General features: G+C 34.9%; 1 pseudogene; it reads left to right on the top strand.

Annotated features, from left to right (window-relative positions):
- The first annotated feature begins 13,774 nt into the window (after window positions 1-13,774).
- On the top strand, window positions 13,775-14,851 carry LOC134385715 (eukaryotic translation initiation factor 3 subunit H-like; annotated as a pseudogene).
- The last annotated feature ends 8,565 nt before the right edge of the window (window positions 14,852-23,416 follow it).

Here is a 23,416-nt window from a genome sequence, read left to right as displayed (position 1 = left end):
TTTTATCTGAGGCCTGAGCCTGGGACACCTAACACATGGGACTCGTCCAGTTAATTACAGCAAGATGATGTTATGATGTAAGATGCTATTCCTCATGAAACACACACACACACAAAATTGCAGTTTTGGTTTATCAAGTCCAAGTTCATTTACACAGTATTTACTACCCATTTAAAAGTTACACCTATTTTCTGCCAAAGAGAAATATGAATGTGGGGAGAAATAATTTTAAAACTACATAGGTTTATATTGACATATATTGTTCTAATTCTCAAGTTATACCAAAAAATTATTTAAAAACTATTATTTAGACACACTTTGTTCATGAGCACAAAACACCAAGAAGTCGGCTCACAGTGATAATATTGTTTTGAGAATAAATAAACTGTTACTTCATTTTGATGTAGAATTTTGTAGGTTTAACTTCTACTGAAAAACACTGAATAGTTAGAATAGAATGAAAGGACTCACCCTTCCCCTTGTTTTGGGAGACTAGTAGTACTGCTTGGCTTATACAGTATCATCCAGTCTCAATGTCACTTCTTGCCTAGAAGACACGGCAGGAAGTTTTACGTTCTTCTAGCTTAAGTCATTTCCTAGTTGAATATATGTGAAATTAGAAATGTAATGACTCCTGCCTGCTTCCTATTGTAAAATTGAGCTACTTGGAAAAATCTGTTTCACTGCCTTGTTTTGCTTCTTTCATGGCCCATAAAGAATATTGACCTTGATGTTTTCACTCTTATTTTCAGCCTTTGATAAAGATGCAAGGTCTCAGTGACAGGTTGTGGTAATATAGGACCTGCGCTCTTAAGGAACTTACACAGTTTTCATTCTCTCCAAATGTAGTTATATCAATTTCTTTCCAAACAAGACAATGCATCACTTATCACGTTCCTTTTGGATATGTTCTGAAATCAATCCTTCACAAGGACACTTTGAAATAATGATTATTATAGTCTATATATCATACTTTAAACATGTCTAATTTTTTCTTATTCTTCAGTAGCCAATAGTCCCTTCCCTCCCGTTACCCTAATATGAAAACATTCAGTCCTTTAGTAGGACTAAAGTTATATAGTCATCATTTTATTTTAAACTTAGGCACAGTGTGATTGACCATAATTATTAGCAATACAAAGGATACAAATATGATTTTTCGGAAAATGGGTAAATCAGACCACAAGGGATTCTCAAGATCCCCCTGAAAGCTACAAATCAGGAAAGCACTTTATGATCATAGTGGTCCAGGTTGACAAAAACTTGGCTGTCTTTATTGATAAGAAGAACATCATGCAAGTCTCACAACATTCTTCAATCTAACGCATACACTTAGTTTTAATATAAATTAAAACTTTGATGCTAGGATAGTTATAGAAGGAGTTTACAGCCAAATTTTTATACATTTTATCTACATAATTGACACATTTGAAAGAACAGTAGAATGATTATAGTGTCATAATAGATATTATTATTAAATGATGCATAGAAGGGTGGATTAGTTTCCATGAAACCTGTCCTACAATGTTTGTAACAGGTGAAGGATTTGCTTTCATTGTATAGTGAGAACTACTATCAAAAGACAAACAGACATATATGAGAATAAATGAAGAATATAAACAGGCCATTTACAAAGCAAAAACATGGCCAGTAATGTATAAAACATGGCAAAGTAAGTGATATTAGGTAATTGGACATTAAGTCAACAAATTATTTTCCCACAGAATATTGGTCAAATGTAAGAATATGAGAAAACTATTTTTGAGGGAGGTAAATGTGGAATAAACTTTTTTAAAAATTTAAACTTTCTGCTTGACCCAAAAATTCTTGATCTAGAAATCAGTCATGTGGTCATACATGCACATGAGCACATGTATGTACATGATGTTCCCACCAGCACTTAAATGGCCATCAGTCAATAAACACACATACCTCCAACAGACGATAGTATACAGCCACTAAAGACAATAGGTATATCACAAACAATTTTATTGTATGCTTTTGATGCCACATTGCTAAATGAAAAACAAGTCCGAGGAAAAAAAAGTATGGTACTTTTCTTTGGAATAAAATAAAATACATGTAAAACTGTATAAACTGTATAAACTAAGAGGAAAACCTCTGAAAGAATACACAAAACTACCTGTAACTGGAATTTTAATTTTTACTGCATGTACTTCATTCACTAACCTTTTACAATAATGTGTTCACATAATAATTATGTGCTTTAAAAATTAATTAGTGAAATAAACATATTGATTTAAGGTAGTGAGTTTCAAAATTGTGGTATCATGTTATCCATTCATAATGTTCAGAACATTTGAAATGCTCTGAAACTGGATAAACTATTTTTAATTTTCAGCCTTTTGTAAGACACCTATCTATATGTATAATATCTGTGAATGTGCATATTACAATGTTAATTAAAATTTTCAAAAGTAGTAAAAACAAAAAGCTCACAATTTTTAACAATATTACCGTGTTTTGATATAAATATTTAATGAATTTTGCAGTACGCTTTCTGCCAGTTACTTCTAAAGGTTGTATCTGTGGTGGTTTTGAAACATGACTGCAAATATTTTGTCAATCATCCCAACAAGTCATATCCTCTCTCCTTGAAATTTGGCAAACTTTGTAGCTGTCTCAAGAAAGAGAATGCAGTGGACATAATGCAGCTTAACTTCTAAAACTCTGTGAGAAAAGGCTATATGTCCTCCCAATGTCTGTCTTTATCTCCCTGTCTCTCCCTCTGTTCCTTTATTTCTTTGCGCCTTTCTCACTCCCTCTCATTTTCTCTCTCTCTACTCACACTGGAGCCTGTGCCATATCCAAATTCAACATAATAAATAGATTATTTGGTGGAGAGATACATAAATATGCCTATAAATTTTCAGTTGGCTCAGTACCCCAGTAGAGTCTTTTGATACCGATCACTAGGTCTGTGAGTGAATGACCTTCAGATGATTATAATCCCAACCCCCTGGGAAACCATGTGCGAGGAACACCTAGCTGATCTCATACCACACCCAAGCTGGAGTTGTAAGAGATTATTGTTGCTCTAGCCACTACATTTGAGGGCAGGCTGTTATGCAATGATACAAAACCAGAACACTACTTCTGCATATTTTAATTATACATTTGTAATAATATCACATTTAATATATAGCTACAAAAAATGAGAAACTATTAATATGACATTTTGAAAATAAGTGTAACCCAGAAAGAGGACAGCATAGCATAGTGGTTAGGAGTTTGCAAGTTGGACCCAGTTAGCCTGGATTATCCCTGCCAAACCACCACAGAGTTTGGTGGGACTGGAAAGTTACTTAAAGTCTCTATGCCTCAGCTTTCCCACCCGTGAAACGGAGATGATAATAGCATTGTCTACCTCATGGTGGTGTCGAAGGGATGAACGTGTAAACATGCATTAGGGCTAAAAACAGTATTTTGCTGCATATAGAAAAATTCAATTTGCTTTAACTATTTTCACTATTTAAAGTATAGAAAATTTTAATGATAAATTTGTCCTTGAAATGAATTACCTAATATATTTTAAAAATTTAACATGTTTCAAATGTAGATGATGAAAATAACAGCATTTCTTATTTCAATTATGCAGAAATTAAACTTATGATATAAACCAAAGGCTGACAATTGGGACCTCTAGGCCAAATCTGGCCAATCACCTCTAATATTTTTTTTAGGTTAAAGTGAAATGTACATAATCTAAATTCACCATTTTAACCATCTTAAAGTGTACAGTTCTATGTCATTTAATGCATTATTGTACAATGTTATGCAACTTTTATCACTACATAGGTCCAGAGCATTTTCACCATCCCAAAGGAAACTCAATACATATTCTCTTTTATTTCCCCTTTCCTCTAGTCTGCTGTCTGTATATGGATCTGCTATTCTGCACATTTAATATATATGGGGTTATACACTATGTGGCCCTTTGTATCGGAATTCTTTTACTTATGTTCATGTTTTCAACACTCAGCCATGTTGTAGAACGTACCAGTACTTTGTTCCTTTTATAGTGAAAACTTCTATTTTTGAGTTACACCACATTATTTTGATCCATTTATCATTTGATAGTTGTTTGGGTTGTTTCTACAAATAGTGTGTTGTGAATAGTCTGCTATTGTCATTGATGTACAAGTTATTGTTTGAACAGCTGTTTTCAATTTTGGGAGATATATCCCTAGGAATGAATGCTAGGTTACATGGTAATTCTATCCTTATTCACTGGAATACATTCTAGACTATCCTTGAAAGCTGTTGCATCATTTCTCATTCTCAGAAACAATGTATGAGGTTTCCAATTTTTCCACCTCCTTACCACAGTCGTTATTTTCCATTGTTTTTATTGTATCTATTGAAAGGTTACAAAGTGGTATCCCATTGTTTTAACTACATTTTCCTAATGCCTAATGTCAAGCACCTTTTTATGTGCTTTTTGACCCCTGGTAAATTTTTGGAGAAATATCTACTCAACTCCTTCATTCATTTTTTAATTGGGTTGTTCTGCTATTTTTCCCCAGGTTTATTGAGTTATAATTAACAACAACAATAATAATAATAATGTGTAGATTTTATATACACTAAATTCTATTTTATTATAGGTTGCTTTATTTTTTAATAGTTGAGTTGTAAGAGTTCATTACATATTACATATTACTGACGAGCCCCTTATCAGATATATCATTTGCAAAAATGTTTTCCAATTAATTGTACATATCTGTGGGGTATAGAGTAAAATATTATTACCTGTGTACGATATGTGAGGCTGACATCATTATAATAAATATATTCAATGTTATACAATGTAATCATTTTTTTGTGGCCCTTTACCAGTTTCTCTCTTAATTCCCCTCCCAATTCCCTTTCCCCACCTCTGATAATCTAAGAAAATCCAGGAATATATGTTTATCATTTGGTCAATTGATTTTTAGTCAATTGATTTGTTAAAAAGACAGCTTTTTAACAAATCGTGCCATGAAAACTGGATATTCATAGGCTAAAAAGAAAGTTGGATTGTTATTTCACATTATATCTTTCTTTCCTTTTTTATTTATTTGTTTATTTCTTAGATCCCTCTTATGTGTGAGGACATGCAGCATTTCTCTTTCTGTGCCTGGCTTCTATTACTTAACATGACTTTCTCTAAGTTCATTAGTGTTGCTGTAAATAGTAGTATTTCATTCTTTATCACAGCAAAGTAGTATTTCATTGTGTATATATACCACATTTTCCTTATCTAATCATCTGATGAGAGACATTCAGGTTGGTTCCAACTCTTTGATGTTGTAAATAGAGCTGCAGTTAATGTGGAAGTGCAGGTATCCCTTTGACATAATGATTTCCATTCCTTTGAGTATGTACCCAGCCCTGGAAATGACAGATCATATGGCAATTCTATCTGTACTTGTTTGAGGAACCTCCGTGTGTTTTCCATAAATGCTACACCAGTTTAATGTCTTACAAACAGAGGAGGAAGATTTGCCTTTCTCTCCATACTCTCTAGCATTTGTTATTCTATTTATTTTTTGTTTTTGTTTACATTTTGTTTTGTTTTGTTTTTTACTTATAATAGCCAGTCTAACTGGGGTAAGATGATATCTCAGTGTGGTTTTGATTTGCCGTTCCCTAATGCTAATTGATGTGGAGTATTTTTTCATGTGTCTGTTGACCACTTCTATATCTATCTTTGAGAAATGCCTATTCTGCTCCTTTGCCCACCTTTGGGTTATTTGGGTATTTTTACTGTTAAGTTCATCGAGTTCTTTGTATATTCTGGGTATTATATGTTTTTTAGGTGAATATCTTGCAAATATTTTCTCCCACTTTCTGGATTTTCTTTTCACTCTGTTCTGTTTCTTTTGATATGCAGAAGATTTTTAATTTGATATAATGACATTTGTATATTTTTCCTATTGTTGCTTGTGCCTTGGGGGTCATATTCATAAAGTCTTTGCCCAGTCCTACTTCCTAAAGGGTTTCCCCTATGGTTTTTTTTTTTTTTTTTTTTTTTAGGAGTTTTACAGTTTCGGGTCTTATATTTAAGTGTTTAATCCATTTGCAATGATTTGGGTATATGGTGAGTGGTACAGGTCTAGATTCATTCTTCTACATATGGATGTCCAGTCTTCCCAACACCGTTTATTGAAGAAGCAGTCTTTTCTCTAATGTGTGTTTTTGCTGTCTTTGTTGAAGATCAGTTGGCTGTAAGTTTGTGGGTTGATTTCTAGGTTCTCTACTCTGTTCTATTGGTCTGAGTTTCTGTTTTTATGCTGGTACCATGTTGTTTCGGTTACTATATCTTTGTAGTATAATGTGAAGTTGGGTATTATAACACCTCAAGTTTTATTTATTTTTCTCAGGATTGCTTTGGCTATTCAGTGTCTTTTGTTGTTCCATATGAATGTTAGCATTATTTTATCTATTTCTGTGAAGAATGTCATTGGTATTTTCATGGGGATTGCAATGAATCTATAGATTGTTGTGGATAGTATATGCATTTTCACAATGTTAATTCTTTCAATCCAAGAGCTTGGAATGTCCTACCATATTTTTGTGTCCTCTTTAATCCCTTTCCACAGTGATTTGTTTTTCTCATTGTAGATAGAAAACTTTAATCTCCTTGGTGGAATTGTTTCTTAGGTATTTTGGTTTTTTGGTGAATATTGTAAATGGGCAAACTTTCTCGGTTTCTTTACATGTTAGTTCATTGTTAGAGAATAAAAATGCTACTTATTTTTGCATGGTGATTTTGTGTCCTGCAACTTTACTGAAATATTTTATCAAATCTAAGAGGATTTTTTTTTGTAGAGTCTTTAGGTATTTTTTCTATATAGGAACATGTCATCTGCAATTACATACTTATTTTTTTAAAAACTCATCTTTTCCAATCTGGATGCCCTTTATTTCTGTCTCTTCCCTTATTGCTCTGACTAGTACTTCCAATACTATGTTAAATATGAGTGGCGAAAGTGGGCATTTTGACTTTTTCCCATTACCATACAGGATGATATTGGTGGTGGGTTTGTCATAACTGGCTTTTATTGTGTTGAAATACTTTCCTTCTATCCCATATTTTCTGAGAGTCTTTAACATAAAGGGATGTTGAATTTTGTCAGATGGCTTTTTCTGCATCTGTCGAGATAATCATATGGTGTTGACCTTGATTTTGTTGATGTGGTGTATCACATTTTTTGAGCTGCATACCTTGAACTATCCTTGCATACCTGGGACCAATCCCATTTGATCATGGTGAATATTTGATAATCATTTATTAAGAATTGTGTTCTGCTTGATAATCATTTATTAAGAATTTTTGCATCTTCCTTCATCAAAGATACTGACCTGTAGTGTTCTTTTGTTTTATCTTGTTCTGGTTTTGATATAGGTGATGCTGACCACATAGAATGAGTTTGGAAGAATAGCATCCATTCCCAATTTTCAAAATAGTTTTAAGTGAACCTGTATTAATTCCTCTTTAAAGGTTTGGTAGATGGAGGACTTCTGGTCAAGATGACAGAACAGAAGGTCCACAGCATTACTCTCTCCCACAAATCAACCAATTTATAACCATAAAAAAGCAATAACAGCTAAGTTGGGGCCACTAAAGTTATAGGGAAGAGGAGAAAAGACCTGTGCAGTGGATGAAGGTAGGAGATGCCATGGTGACAGAAAGAAAACCTGCTCTGACCATTTCAAATCCTGGCTGCTTCCAGTCTTGAGCTGCTGAGTGCATGGAGCAGGAGCTCACAAAAACCACAGCTGTACTCTTTGGATGAGGTTACTTGGAGGTGGCAGGGGAGAAGAGGGCCTTGGTGGCCCCCATGCCAGCAAGACCACTAATAGGGTTCCCGTGGACCCGTGCAGGAGTGAGGAGCCACAACAACTGAGAAAAAGGAGCCAGTCAGAGGCCAGTGAGTCATCACAAGGGACCAGAGCATGGCCCATCCCATGGGAAGTGTTTGCAGCAAAGGTGGTGGCCAGGGTAAAACTGGGGCACAGCAAGGACAGCTGATCTGCCCCCAAATCAGCAAAGGACAACTCAGAAGAGATTGGTCAGGAATATAGAATTGCATGGGGTACAGATTGATAAAAAGACTCAGGCCCATACCTGAGTTTCTATATAACCCAGATGCACTGGATTTCAGTAGAACCAGAAGTTCATCTAAAGTCAACCATTAAAACCTGAGCTGCACAAAAAGCCTTCCCTAAGGAATCAGCAGCAAAGTAGCAATTTAGCTCAACCACACAGCTCAAGTACTGGTCCCCACAGGAATTTCCCTCATTTTAGAAATAAGCAAAGGACAACAAATTAGTTCCAGGGCTGAGTTTAAGTGGTGGGGACAGCAAATAATCCAACACAGACCTGGAAGAAAAAACAAAGTACCAACAACCAGAGACAAAGTTTGATATTAACTAGTAAAGGTCTCATTTCACCAGAGAACACCTATAACACCTAGAAGGACCAGTAGTCCCCTGGGCTACCAAGACAGAAAGGCAGGATGGTTGGAAGCCTCAGCCATGCCCCCAAAACCTGCAACCAGTCCCAAGGGTGGGGAATGATGGCTTCAGCCACATCCCCCAACATGTGCAATCACCACAATAACAACCACCAACATTTGTAACTTTTCTGAAGATGAAAGACACAAACTTGGGTAAGGAAAACACTTAATGGATTGAATCATGGCATACTTCCTCAGGCTTCTATCCTCTCCAGGCAGTTATCCAGTCCCTCTTTCCCTTAAATTCTAACAATCAACAAGTGTCCTCAAATTTCAATTTTCCTAGCAGAAAAAAATAAATGACATAGAAATGCAGGGTAAAAGACATGATTTTCATTTAGGGTGTAGTCTTCATTATGCACTTCTCTGATCAAAGATGACCCAGAAATTTGGTCCTGCAAGAGCTTTCCTCTGTGAAATATACTAGGGACCATGAGTCTGTAAGCTATGGAAAGGAAGGCTTGTTGATTCCTTGTGAGATCTGCATTATTAGACAGGAATTCTGGCCTATGAGGTTTCTCTGCCTGCCTTTTCCTTCACCCCTCAAGGAAATTCAGCTTCCCACAGTGCCCTGTTTGTTCTCAGGAGACTGGATGAGTGCAGCTGGAGACCGGATGGAAGCAACAAGGCACAATGCAAATTCTTCATGCTGTAGACCCATATTTAATGTGGAAAACCAGTATGATCTTTAGAAAACAATTTAATATTTATCCACTTAGATCAACATTGTGGCATGTCTTCAGTTTCAATGAGCAGCAAAGTGTTCCCAGTTTGGTCCCATGTCCCATGTGAAGCACTATCACATGAGTCTTTCCTCAAGGATGAGGATCTTCACTTAGTAAAGGAAATAAAACATGTTTGAAATGTCACAGAAATAAGTAAAAATGTTATGATGTCATAAAGGAGATACATACCTAATACTATGCAGATTAAATAAAAGATGGTCATTTATAATGTAACATGCATCAAATAACTAAACAATTATAGAGAATTAATTTCCTAGAAATAAGATCTATCAACTAAATTGAATGTGTAATACTTGAAAAGAAAATAAATTGTTAATGAATATTTGAACCTAGAATGTCTACAGAGGTGAGAGTATTTTATTAGATATGTAAGCCTCTCATTTGAATGGCTTGTATTTTCTTTGTTTTTGTTTAAATGTTTGTTAAAATTCTTAAACATTTTGAATATCTTGACCTACAGAAGCCTACAGAAACCTGAAACTTTATTGTTCTGTCCTCTAAAACTAAAACTAAAAATATAAAATAAAAATAAAATAAAAATGAAATGAGGTAAGATTTACATTCACAAATTTTCGTTTTCCTATTTTCTTTTTCAGGTAGACACTCTTCATTGTGTGAATGAGATTGGAAAGCTAACAAGGGGCTGATGTGAACATACTAGGATTTTAATTTCCTCACCCATAATTTGGAAGACCCCACTGCAAACTTGCCAAACTTTTGCCTAACGTGAAACTTTGGTCACTTGGAAAGAGTTTTTCCTTCTCAATCCAGATGTTATCATACAGAAAAGACATGGGAAAATGTATAATATTTTCTTACATCACTTCCTCACATATTTTGTGTTTCATTTTTTATGATTACTGCAAGACTCTGGGCTGCATTATGGTTTTGAAATGGATGAGGGAAATGCAACATTTTGTGGATATAACATTTTAAAACAGTCTTTCAATGTCCAACAAATAAGAAAAGATAATTTTCTTCAACAAAAGTGTATTCTGTGCCTACCAGATGCTCTGTACTAAAGAAAAGGCCAACATTACAGATATAGTTGAAGCTCTTAGGAGTGTGTAAACTGGTTAGAAAATCCATGAATTTTTATTATTAAACAAGTACATTATATTAATAAAATGAAGTGCAAATAATATTATGATAGGTAAATTTGAGGTGGTATGTCAGCTCTTTTCTTGTATTTTATTCAAATAAATTGCTATTGAGTATTAAAAAGAAGCAAATTCTGATAATGTTATGTTAAAAGTAAAAATGTGATGATATTCAAAGGTTGTGCTATAGATAAGATAGGATTTTTTGCTTTAATACATGGTACTATGACTGTCCTCAAGTTAAGAAAGGTCCCAATTCTGCTAGTCATATCTTTCCTATAAAAATAGAAATGTACAGGAAGAAAGGAGTAAAATAAAAGCTGTACTTTACTAAAAGTAAAGTTCTCTAAATATGTGCTTATAGATGAAAATGTAAAGCTGTGTTCTACCATGTACTGGTGTATGTGTCTTTGGCCCAGACATATGGCTGCTGTCATTTCTGTAAATGTGAACCTTACACAAGCTTTCCACCTGAAATTCAGGTTATGAGATGAATGCTTATGTATATAAAAAGGAGAGCAGGATGGACAGCTTAAACACTTGGCATCACAGAAGTACAAAGTAGGAATAAAGTGCCAGTTCCTCTTGTATGACATTTTCAGGTATACTTGTAATGAAGAGAAAGTACAAAAATTTAGAGGAAAGGAGAGGAACAATAGCTTCCCCTTTATCATGTAATTGAAAAGATAATTTTCAAAATGAACACAAATATATAATTTTAATTATATGTACCAACCCAGACCTCTTGTAAAGAGACGTGGTCAGCTAAAAAATGCAGACTCTGTAGTCAGAATAACAAATCAAGTCACAGTCCATGTTCTCCTAGTGAGCAGCTATGTAACCTTGGAGAAATTACTTAACTTATCTATGTCTCCATAGTCATATCTGTAAAACAAGAACTATAGAAGCTTGTGTCTCACTGGATTGGTGTGAGCATGTAATGGTCTTTCTCAGTTCCCTTGTGTTGCTATGACGGAGTCCATAAGGCTGGATAAATTATAAAGAAAAGAGGATTATTTGGCCTGCAACTCTGCAGACAGGGAAGTCCACAGTTTGACAGCTGCAACTGCCATAGACCTTAGACTGCTTATACTCATTGCTGAAAAATGTAAGGGAAGCCGGTGTGGACAAAATGATCACATGGAGAGAGAGGAAGGAAGAAAGAGAAATCAAGGATTGCTTGAGAATCAAATATACCTAGGCTGGTTGGTATCTTTTCTCTAAATTCATTCCATAAAATAACTTTATGATGCGTAAATTTCAAAATTCAATCACCAAAACTTATGTTCTTTATAATGTCTCAAATTGCTCCACCTGTTTTTTGTATACGAGATAAATTCTCACTCTAGTTAATCTTTTCTGCTAGAAATTATATTCTTCAAAGAATCTTGTTTTTAAACAATTTTTTTATTGTAGGCATACATGATGCTGGAAATTTGGTTTGTTTAATATAGATTAGAATGGGCTATCGTTTGCTATTTTAAGGAATGATATATCTTCGAGACTTTTTTGAAATTTTGTTATCAAAATGCTTATAGCTATGTTGAAGACATAATCAGGTAAACTCAGAAGAGCTCATATGAAATGATACTTATAGGATCGATTTTCTTTCATACCAGCACTTTATCACATATCCCCAATTCCATCATGTCTTGTCACCATGTCCCCATATAATATTGAAGAATAACCCCATTATCATCTTCTCTCTTTACTTTGCAGATTGCTACAGGGATGCCATATCCTGTCTCATTTCAGTTTATGAATTATCTCAAATACATAGAGAAGTATAAAAATGTTTTAATACTTACTGCATTCTTCCCACCTGCAGTTAACAAATTCTAAGATACTGCCACACTTCTGTCACACTTTTACTTTTAAGAAAACTAGAGGTAGCATTGAACATCTCATTTTACCCCATAGTGTTATTTTCTCTCCTCACTGTCCAAAGATAACCACTTAAATCAAACTGGATTGTATTCAATTAGCCTATTTTTCACTCTTAACTACATTTATCTTCCCTTATCAAGTCATTTTTTTGCTCTCACATTATAGTTTATAACCAATAAAAAAGGGCCTTACAATAATCTGTAGAGCCAGCCTCTCTCTATATAAAAGAGAAAACAAACTTGTTCTATGACTGACAAGACTAATATACTAATTAATTTTAAAAATTGTGTATTACCACTATAACTTTAGGAGAACTACAAGAGGATTTGAGATTCAACTATTTGAGACATAAATAAGTTCACAGAGAATGAGCAGATTTGTGTAGAATTCCTTTGTGCATGACGACAGGCCCACTTCATTTTGTTGTGCTTTACTTTTTGCACTTCGCAGATACTGTGTTTTTCACAAACTGAAAGTCTGTGGAAACCTTGCATCAAGCAAGTCTATCAGTGCCATGTTTTCAACAGCATGTGCTCACTTTGTGTCTTTGTGCCACATTTTTGTAATCTTCACAATATTTCAAAATTTTTGGTATTATGACATCTCTCATGATGATCTGTGATCCGTGATCCTTGATGTTACGATTGTGATTTTTGGGGGGCACCACGAACTTGTGCCCATGTAAGACAGTCAACTTAATTGGTAAATGAAGTGTGTGTTTTGACCGTTCCACTAACTGGCTGTTTCCCTGTCTCTCTCCTTCCCCTCAGGCCGCCCTCCCTGTTCCATAAGACACAACAGTATTGAAATTAAGCCAGTTAATAACCCTATAGTGGCCTGTAAGTGTTCAAGTGAAAGAAAGAGTCACACATCTCACTCTCTAAATAAAAAGCAAGAAATGATAAAGTTGAAGAAGAAAGGCATGTTGAAAGATGAGATATGCTGAAAGCCTCTTATGCTAAATAGCCAAATTCTGAATGAAAAAATAAGCACTTTTACAGATGAGGTGGGTAATGGTTATTCCCCCAGTATGAATCTGGCCCTCACATCATGAGCAGGAGGGGGGACAATTGGCTTTGTATCTCATGAATATTCATAATAAGTAAATAATTTTAAAAAATAAGCACTTGAAGGAAATTAAAAGTGATACTACAGTGAACACACAAATCATATAGCAAAACAGCCTTACTGTTGACGTGGAGAGAGTTTTAGTGGCCTGGATAGAAGAGCAAAGCAGCCACAACTTTCCTTTAAGCCAAAGCCTAATTCAGAGCAAGGTGCTAACTCTTTTTAATTCTATGAAGATTGAGAAAGTCAAGGAAGCTGCAGAAGAAAAGTTTGAAACTAACAGAAGTTGGTTCATGAGGTTTAAGGAAAGAAGCTGTCTACAAAACACAAGTGCTGATGTAGAAACTGCACAAATTATCCAGAAGACCTAGCAAGAATAATTGATAAAGACAGCTACACTAAAGCACAGATTTTCACTGTAGATGAAACATCCTTATACTGGAAGAAGATGCCTTCTAGGACTTTCATAACCAGGGAGAACTCAATGCCTCCTGGCTTCAAAGCTTCAAAGAATGGGAGCTCCACCACCAGCATGGCAGGGAAGGGCAAAGGCAAAGGTGGCTCCAGAGATTCGGCTGTGAAACAAGTGCAGATAGATGGCTTGGTTGTAGTAAAGATAATCAAACATTACCAAGAAGAAGGAAAAGGAACTGAGGTTGTTCAAGGTGTGTTTGGGGCCTGGCTGTAGAAGATCGGCTTGAAATTACCAACTGCTTTCCTTTTCCCCAGCACACAGAGGATGATGTTGACTTTGATGAAGGTCAGTATCAGATGGAAATGATGCAGAGCTTTCACCATATAAACACTGATCATCTCCATGTGGGCTGGTACCAATCCACATACTATTGCTCGTTCATCGCTCGTGCACTTTTGGATTCTCACTTCAGTTACCAACATGCCATTGAAGAATCTGTCGTTCTCATCTATGATCCCATAAAAACTGCCCAAGGGTCTCTCTCACTAAAAGCATCCACACTCACTCCTAAACTGATGGAAGTTTGTAAAGAGCAGGATTTCTCCCCCGAAGCACTGAAAAAGGCAAATATCACCTTTGGGCACCTGTTTGAAGAAGTACCTATTGTAATTAAAAATTCACATCTGATCAATGTTCTCATGTGGGAGCTTCAGAAGAGGTCAGCAGTAGCAGATGAACATAAATTGCTCAGTTTCGCCAGCATCAAATATTTGGGAAAGAATGTGCAGATGCTGATGGACAGAGTGGATGAAATGGGCCATGATACACTTAAATATAAACATTCATGAGGAATACTAGTAAACAGCAGCAGCAGAAACCTCAGTATCACCAGCGTCGCCAGCAGGAGAATATGCAGGGCTAGAATCGAGGAGAGACCCCGCTCCCTGAGGAGGACCTGTCCAAACTCTTCAAACCACCCCAGCCTCCTGCCAGGATGGATTTGCTGCTCATCGCAGGCCAGATTAATAGAGCCAGAACATCAAGGAGTTCACTCCCCAAAACTTAGGCAAACTCTTTATGGCCCAGGCTCTTCAAGAATACAGAAACTAAGAAAAGGATGTTCCCAGAAAAGGAGTTAATGTGGACTCTTGAGATCACAGCAGGGCAACTCTTGTAAGAAATATATTTGCATATCGAAAAGCCCAGAAGATCCCTTTAATGTTATTGCCATCATTGGCTGTAATGTTGTCTTTTTAGTCAATAATAAAATATTTAAGAATTTTGGAAAAAGCAAAATAAAAGCTTCAAAGTATGAATAAATTCTCTTATTAGGGGCTGCAGCAGCTGCTGACTTTATGTTCAGACCAGTGCTCATTTCCATTATGAAAATCCTATGGCCATTAATAATAATGCTACATCTATTCTGTCTGTGCTCTATAAATGGAACAACAAGCCTGGATGACAGCACATCTGTTTACAACATGGTTTACTGAACATTTTAAGCCCAAAGTTGAAGTCTACTGCTCAGAAAAAAAATATTCCTTTAAAAATATTAGTGATCATTGACAATGAGCCTGGTCACTCAGGATCTCTGATGGAGATGTACAAGGAGATTAATGTTGTTTTCATGCCTGCTAACACAACATTCATTCTGCAGCCCGTGGACCAATGTGTAACGTTGACTTTCAAGTCTTATTATTTAAGAAATACATTTCTTAAGGCTATACCTGGTATAAATAGTAATTCCTCTGATGCATGTGGGAAAAGTAAACTGAAAGCCTTCTGGAAAGAATTCACCATTATAGATAGCATTAATAACAATTGCAATTTAAGGGAGAAGGTCAAAATATCACTGTTAATAGGTGTTTGGAAATTGCCACACCCACCCCAACCTTCAGCATCTACTGCTATGATCAGTCAGCAGCCATCGACATTGAAGTAAGACCCTCCACCAGAAAAAAGACTATGATTCCCTGAAAACTCAGACAATCATTAGCATTGTTTACCAATAAAGTGTTTTTAATTAAGGTATGTACATGTTTTTAGACTTAATGCTATTGCACACTTAATAGACTATAGGATAGTGCAAACATAACTTTTATATGTACTGGGAAGCGAAAATTTTACCAGACTTTATTTATTGTGGTATTTGCTTAATTGTGGTGGTCTTGAACTGAACCTGCAATATCTCCAAGGTATGGCTTTAACTTTGATAAATGCATAAATATGAATCATACATTATTTGAATAAAAAGCATATGGTGTGCAATCCCTATTGCATCCTTTAATACATTGCTGACAACCCACACTTCATTTCAAATATATCAGTATTTCATCAGTATACTTTATTACTGTGTTCTTATGCACCACCAACAAACATTTAGAAAATGGTAAGTTTTTTAGATATATATATTTGTAACTTAATATGTGAATGTTATAGAAAAAAATCTAATAAATGGTGAACAAGACCACTGTCAAAAAAAAAGTATATGCATATACATAAATCATATTAAGGGACCCTCAGGAAAACTTAAGAATGGAAAGATGTGTCATGTTCAAGTGCTAGAAATCTTGGAATTATTGAAATGCCAATATTCCCCAAATTAAATTGATAAATTCAAGGTAATCCTGACTAATTTTTTTAATGGATTTTGACAGAATAATTGAAAAATTATGCATAATACATAGGGGCAAAAATGTACAAAACACTCTTAAAGAAGGTTATATAGAAAAAAATGTTACCAAATAACAAAATTTGTTATACTATAATAGTAAGGAAAATACAGTATCTCAGCCAAGACAGGCAGATTGAGAAACAGAGCCAAATACAGAGCACAGGAAAACACTTAAGCATGTACGAATATTTGCTATAAGGTACATATGGTTAGGGACATCAGATGAGAAAGGCGGCAATTTCATTGCATTGTATTGGGACAATTGCTCATCAATATAAAAAAGAGGCAGAGGACTAGTCAGTTAGCTGAGTGGGTTAGAGCATGGTGTTATAACACCAAGGTCAAGGGTTTGGATGATTCCAGCCAGCCATCTTAAAAAAAAAAAAAAAAAGAAAGGAAAGGAAAGAAGGAAGAGAGAGACAGGAGAGACTGGACCCACGTCTCATAGCAAGCACAAAAATTAACTTCAAAGAATTCAATACCTAAATGTGAAAGGCCAAAAATTTTAAAGTATATTCTAGAACAACATTTTTGTGACCTCAACTTAGGGAAGAAGGCTTAAAACAACACACTGACCACACTAATCACTAAAAAATAATAAAATAGGCACTTAAAATGAGGAACTTTTACTCATGAAAACACTGAATAGACAAGGCAAACAGTGAACAGAGAAGTTTGGAACACAAATTGACATAAGATCAGCATTTAACCTTTATAAATATCTTCAAATAAATACTATAACAGATAACAAAATACAAATAGAGGACTTGTCACTTCACACACAAAAAAGAAAATCCCAATTGCAAGTAAACAATGGAAATATCAGAGAGATAAAAATGAACAAACAAAATGCCATAACTCACCCATTTGATTGGTAAAAATTTAAAATACATAAAGTATCCCAATATTGCCATGAATAAGACACAATAAGTTCTCTCACACAATTGTAAAAATGAACTTTGAAAAACCATTTGGAGCCATCTTTTGAATATGCAATTATACACACCCTGTGAACTGACAACTCCCCAGTAAGCAAATATGTATGCCTAACTCATGTACATGTTCACCAGAATTTTAAAAACAAAATTGTTCACAGCACCATTATTTTAACAGTAAAAACTGGAAAGAAACAAATGCTAATGAAATGGAGAAAGAAGAAATATGCAAAGGTATATTCATAAAATCAATAAAAATAATGAAATAAATGAATTATTGCTATATGCATCAAGATATTTAAATTTCATGATCACAATGGTTACAGGGAGAAGCATGTCACAAAATAGTTTACCTCATATATATGTATATATAGTGTATATATATATATGTTTGTACGTATACATATACTTTATTTTCCATAACTGCATTTACAAGTGGTACAGTACAAAGTAGGAGAATATCACGACTGAAGAATGCACTAGTTATCAGGTTTTTGACTTGTAGCTCAAAAACCAGCTTTCGTTGCCTGCTCTGTGAGAATGTTTCTGGGCCGTTTAGAATTTTGTTTCTTGCCAGCTGGAATGACGTAAAGCTTTGTCAGTAGAGATAGCTGGAAAGACATTATAGCAGAAAGGTGTTTTCTTTCCTGATTCCAGATGATTACCAAGCTCTTAGAATGCATGCCTTTTTCTTTCACTGTTCAGTCCATGTGAGATCTCCTTTGTTATGTGCCTACAGAGTGCCCTCTCCTCTTTCAGGCTGTACACCCAAAGGGAGAAGAGGTCCTATCTGTCTTGTTTCTCTCTCTGTTACTACATTGCACAGCCAGGATATAAGACATAGCAAATACTGTGGGAGATTTAAAATGTTTTTATTCTAATATAAATATAATTGTAAATTTTGATAAGTGCTCGAAGATAATAACAAGGGGCTTTAAAAAACATTAACCATTTCCTCAATTTGATAAAGAATACCTACAAAACACTTACAGCTAATGTTATACTTGCTGGTGAGAATCTCAAACCGTCCCCACTAAGATCAGAAATAAAACAAGTATGTCATCTCTTACCACTTCTTTTCAACATCACAGTAGAAGTGCTAGATAATGAAATAATACAGGGGGAAAAATGATCAGCAGATTGGAAGAAATGGAGAAGGAAAAAACAGAAAGAGGGGAAAAATCTGTCTTTGTTTGCAGGTGGCCTGACTGTCTGTGTAGAAAATCTGAAATAATCAACAAAACAACAAAAAACTACTGGAACTAATAAATTATTATAGCAATGTTGCAATATTCAGCTAATATACAAAAGTCAATAACTTGTCTATAAGCCAGCAATAAAGAAGTAAAATTTGAAATAAAAAACAATGCTATTTACATCAGTACCAAAGAAATTAAATGCTTGGGCACAAATTTAACAATATTTATATGACATCTACTTGAGGAAAACTACAGAACTCTGAAAGAACTAAATAAAAGGAGAGATATATTATGTTCTTGGGTAAGAAAAGTCAATATTGTAAAAATGTCAGTTATTCACAAACTGTTCTAGGATTCAATGCAATCTAAACTAAAATCTTGGAATGGCACTTTTTGACATTGAAAACCTGATTTTGAAGTTTATAAGGACAGGCAAAAGACTCAGCACAGCTAACACAATATTGAACAAAAAGAACAAAGTTAGAAGACTAGCACTACCCAACTTCAAGTTTTAACATAAAGTTACTGTAATCAAGATAATGTGGGACAGGTAAAAGAAGAGACAAGCAGATTAATAGAATAGAAAAGAAAGCCCAGAAATAGGCACATGTAAACATGGTCAACCAATGTTCGGCAAAGGAGCAAAGGCAATATGCTGGAATATCCACATGCAAAAAGTAAATAAATAAGTAATAAACTTGATAGACAAAGAAATGAACTCAAAATTGATTATGGACTTAAATGTAAAATTCAAAACAATAAAACTAGAAGGATAACATCATAGAAAACCTAGATGACATTGAATATGTCAATGACTTTTTAGATACAATACCAGAAGCATGGTCATGAAATAAAAACTGACAATCCATATTTCATTAAAATTGTAGAGAATGACAATACAAACTACAGCCTGGGAGAAAATATTTGCAAAAAACAGAAATACTGTTATCCAAAATAAAATTTATGAAGATATTTTAAAACTTACAAAGGGGAAAAAAAAAAATAGAAAAAGAAAAAACTTAAAAAATGGCACAAAGACTTTAACAGACATCTTATCAAAGAAGATATACAGATAGAAAATAAGCATATGGAAAGATGCTTTGTATCATGTATTATCAACGAAGAGCAAATTAAAATAACAATGAAATACCACCACACACTTATTAGTGTAGCCAAACTCTGAAACACTGACAACACCAAATGCTGGCCAGAGCATAAAGCAACAGGAAGTTTCATTCATTGCTCATGGGAATGCAAAATGGTACAGCCACTTTGTAAGACATTTTGGTGGTTTCTTACTAAACTAAACATACTCCAACCATAACATATGACAATCATACTCCTTAGTATTTACTGAAAGAAGTTAAAATGTTATGTCCACACAAAAATTTTCACATGGATGTTTATAGCAGCTTTATTCATAATTTCCAAAACTTGGAATCATTCAGTGTCCCTCAGTAGGTAAATGGATAAACTGTGATACATCCAGACAGTTGAATATTATTCAACAGTAAAAGGAATTGAGTTTTCAAGCCATAAAAAGATATGGGCTAACATTTAATGCATATGACTAGCTGAAAAAAGACAATCAGAAAAAGCTACATACTGTATGGTTCCAAGAATATGACATTGTGGAAAAGGCAAAACTATGGAGACAGTAAAAAGTTCAGTGCCTCCCAGAAGTTGGGGGGTGGGAGGGATAAGAAAAGATGAGCAACAAAGAATTTGTGGAGAAGAAAAATACTCCACTTGATACTATAATAATGAATGCATTTCGTTATGCATTTGTCCTAACCCATAGAAATTGTGACACCAATAGTGATGAACACTAATTTAAACTGGGGTTTTGGGGTGGACATGATGCTTCAATGTGGACTCATCAACTGTAACAAATCTACCACTCTGGTGAGGATGTTGGTAATGCACGTGTGCAGGACATTTGTATATGAGAAATTTCTGTATCTTCCTTTTAATTTTGCTGTGAACCTAAAACTCCTCTTAAAAAATAACATTTTTAAAAAATAAAAATAAAAATAAATCACCAGAAGGAATGATGTATTAGGAGGAGGAAACAGAAGCACAAAAAGATGCTGAGTTTCCCTGTCCAAACAGGAAGTTGGAAGAGCCAGTTTTCAAGTTAAGATGGACCAGAAAAGCAATTATTCAACCACCAGAGAAATTTAAGATATATTTAATGTTCACAATTGTACTGCATGCAGCTCCAACACCAAAAATCTTCTGCAATTCTATCAATATATCCTGAAACACAAATTGGAAAATTCTCCCTACTTCTGCTGGAATGTGGCCTCTGTTACACATGCCATGTCTCTCTGTCTGGACAACTATTTACTGTACACAAATTAAAGGAACCTCAACCAACATCTAAGCAAAATTGGTCTGGGAAGTTAATAACAGAAGAACAAACACAGGATCAAGGATGAATCATGTGTGCATATGTATACACATGCGTGAATCATGTGGTGTCAGACAGAAAGTGCAAAGAGTGCACTAAAACTGGAAACTGAAGCTCTGTTACATTTCCCTCTGTGTAACAGAAACAAAAAAAAAGGAAAAAATTACTCAAAGCACCGTGAATGAAGCCTAGAGGAACTGCAGACCATCAGGGGCAGCAGCCCTGATTCAAAATTAACTTTTCTTTTTATTGTCATGGAAGTTTCACAAGAAAAATCAGTTGATTCAATCATCAAAGAAGGACATAAAAACAAAGGCAGTGTTACGGTATAGCTTAAATAACAGAAACTAGTAACATCAGTAAAATTAACAATGTGACATTCCAGAATGCTATTTGTGAAAAGATAAATCGATCCACCAACAGTTTGCCCTTAGCAAACATTTTCTTTTTCACATATTTTCCTATAGCAATTTAAACAACAATCAGTAGGTTAAATAGTCAATAGTCCTTCCATCCAGAATCAAACCAGCTACCTAAGATAGTCAAAGTACACAATCTCATCCCTAAACAGTGATAAGAATTGATTAGATGGGCTTTTGCTAAGCTATCTGTGGACTTTGGTCCTCTGCTCAAGTGCTTTGGCCCTATGCATGCGTTTACCTAAAAATCCTATTCTAAGATCAAGAGAGAATCAAGATTTCTAACCCTTTATATTTCCTCCTTTTTATGTGCTCGCTTTGGCAGCACATATACTAAAAATATATTTCCTCCTTTTTATTATTATGAAAATCAGAAGCAATGAAGGAGTTGGAGTCCATGGAGTCAGAGTCAAGGGTGCTCTGATGAAGAACAGTTAGCATTATTTCAGCCTGACAAGTCCGTTGGAACATGGAACATAACAGTTTAATCACTATAAGAAAACATAATATACATAAGCCACTAATTTCAGCAATAATCCAAATCCTTATGTTTAAACCAGAAAGCCAATGGGTTGGATTAAGCCAATGGTCCAAATCATTTAAATGTAATCTTGGAGCTTCTTCTTGAAACTGTGCCTTTTGTTGCTGAAGTTTGATTATTAAGTTTTGAATATCTCCATGTAAATCAGAATGAAAAGCTCCATGTAAAAATTTCTGTACATCTTTCCGTGCAGTGGAGGAATTAAAAGGAATAGAATTTATACACGTAGAGTGATGTCCTGCATCACAATTAAGCTGGCTCCGAGTCCAGAGAGCTTCTTGGTGTTCACCAATCCAGGTTACAGTTGCCTCTAAGGCATCTAATCTTTGTACGATTTCTTGGTCAATTTTAGTTTGAGATAGAGATGCAGAAGTTACATTTTGAAAATACTCATTTACTGTCTGTACTGTTTGAATAGAATGAGTTAAGGCCATGACTGCAGTAGCTGCAGTTGCCACAGCTGTTACGGCTATTACAGAGGCTGGGAGGATGCCCAAGAATCTCTTAGTGTGAACTTGATCTAGAGCAGAGGTGACTTGCTCCAGGGAAGAATTCCCCATCCATTGTCATGTAAGGTTTACAGGTAACCAAGCTTCTGCTCTTTGTTTTAGTATGAAAATATAAGATATATTAAGAGTAGTAACATTAAAATGAGTAATGCAAGGAGTAAACCAAGTAGAATTAGCCAGGAGAATGATATTAAACTCAGAATTAAAGTAGAAGGAGAAATTTGTAGATAACATAGCAAATATATAAGAATCAGAGATACAAATTATAACTTAACCAATATTATCCTGTGCTATCCATCTTAATTTAAAGTTTGTCATTTGTCTAATTATGCGAGGGAAAAGTGGGAGAGCAAGATGCCGAATTGTTCTTTTAAGGGGAGAATAATAAGAATTATATCTTAATCTTAAAACGGGACCAGCCAAATGGGGATTCCAGTTATAAGGGGATCTGGAATAATTAAAAGGAAGAGCATAATTCCAAGTGGTGCTGGAATGAAATACTAATAAATTTTGTGGTCCCCAATTTTCCAATGTAATATTAGTAAGTAATGTTCTTTCAGTAAAATTTATGGAATGGAAAGAGACCCAGTTTAAATCTCTGCCATCTTTTATGGAAATCCAGGGATGGGAACAGACAGAAATATTAGTCTTAGAATGACCTTTTCCATTACAAAAAAACTGCTGGAACTCCAGCAGTTGAAATAAAAATTTGATGTTTTAATGCTAAAAGTCATTTTGGATTTTTTATTATATAATTCATATACCATTGAGGAAAGAAAGGAACACATAAATTATTATTTGTCTGACTGGATGTTATACAGATGTGTAAATTGTCAGTGAGGAAATACCAATCACGGGCAAGTTTATGCCATCCTGCATTGTATCCTAAACTATAGCAGGACTGTCCACATTTTTCAAGAGGGCCTGAGGGAGGGAGCCCGATGCCTCCAGCGTGAGCACTATCATGAGATGAGAGAGGAGGCTC

The sequence above is a fragment of the Cynocephalus volans genome, chromosome 9 (assembly GCF_027409185.1).
Source record: "Cynocephalus volans isolate mCynVol1 chromosome 9, mCynVol1.pri, whole genome shotgun sequence".
NCBI classification, from domain to species: domain Eukaryota; kingdom Metazoa; phylum Chordata; class Mammalia; order Dermoptera; family Cynocephalidae; genus Cynocephalus; species Cynocephalus volans.
This window is presented reverse-complemented; position numbering and strand designations above follow the sequence as displayed.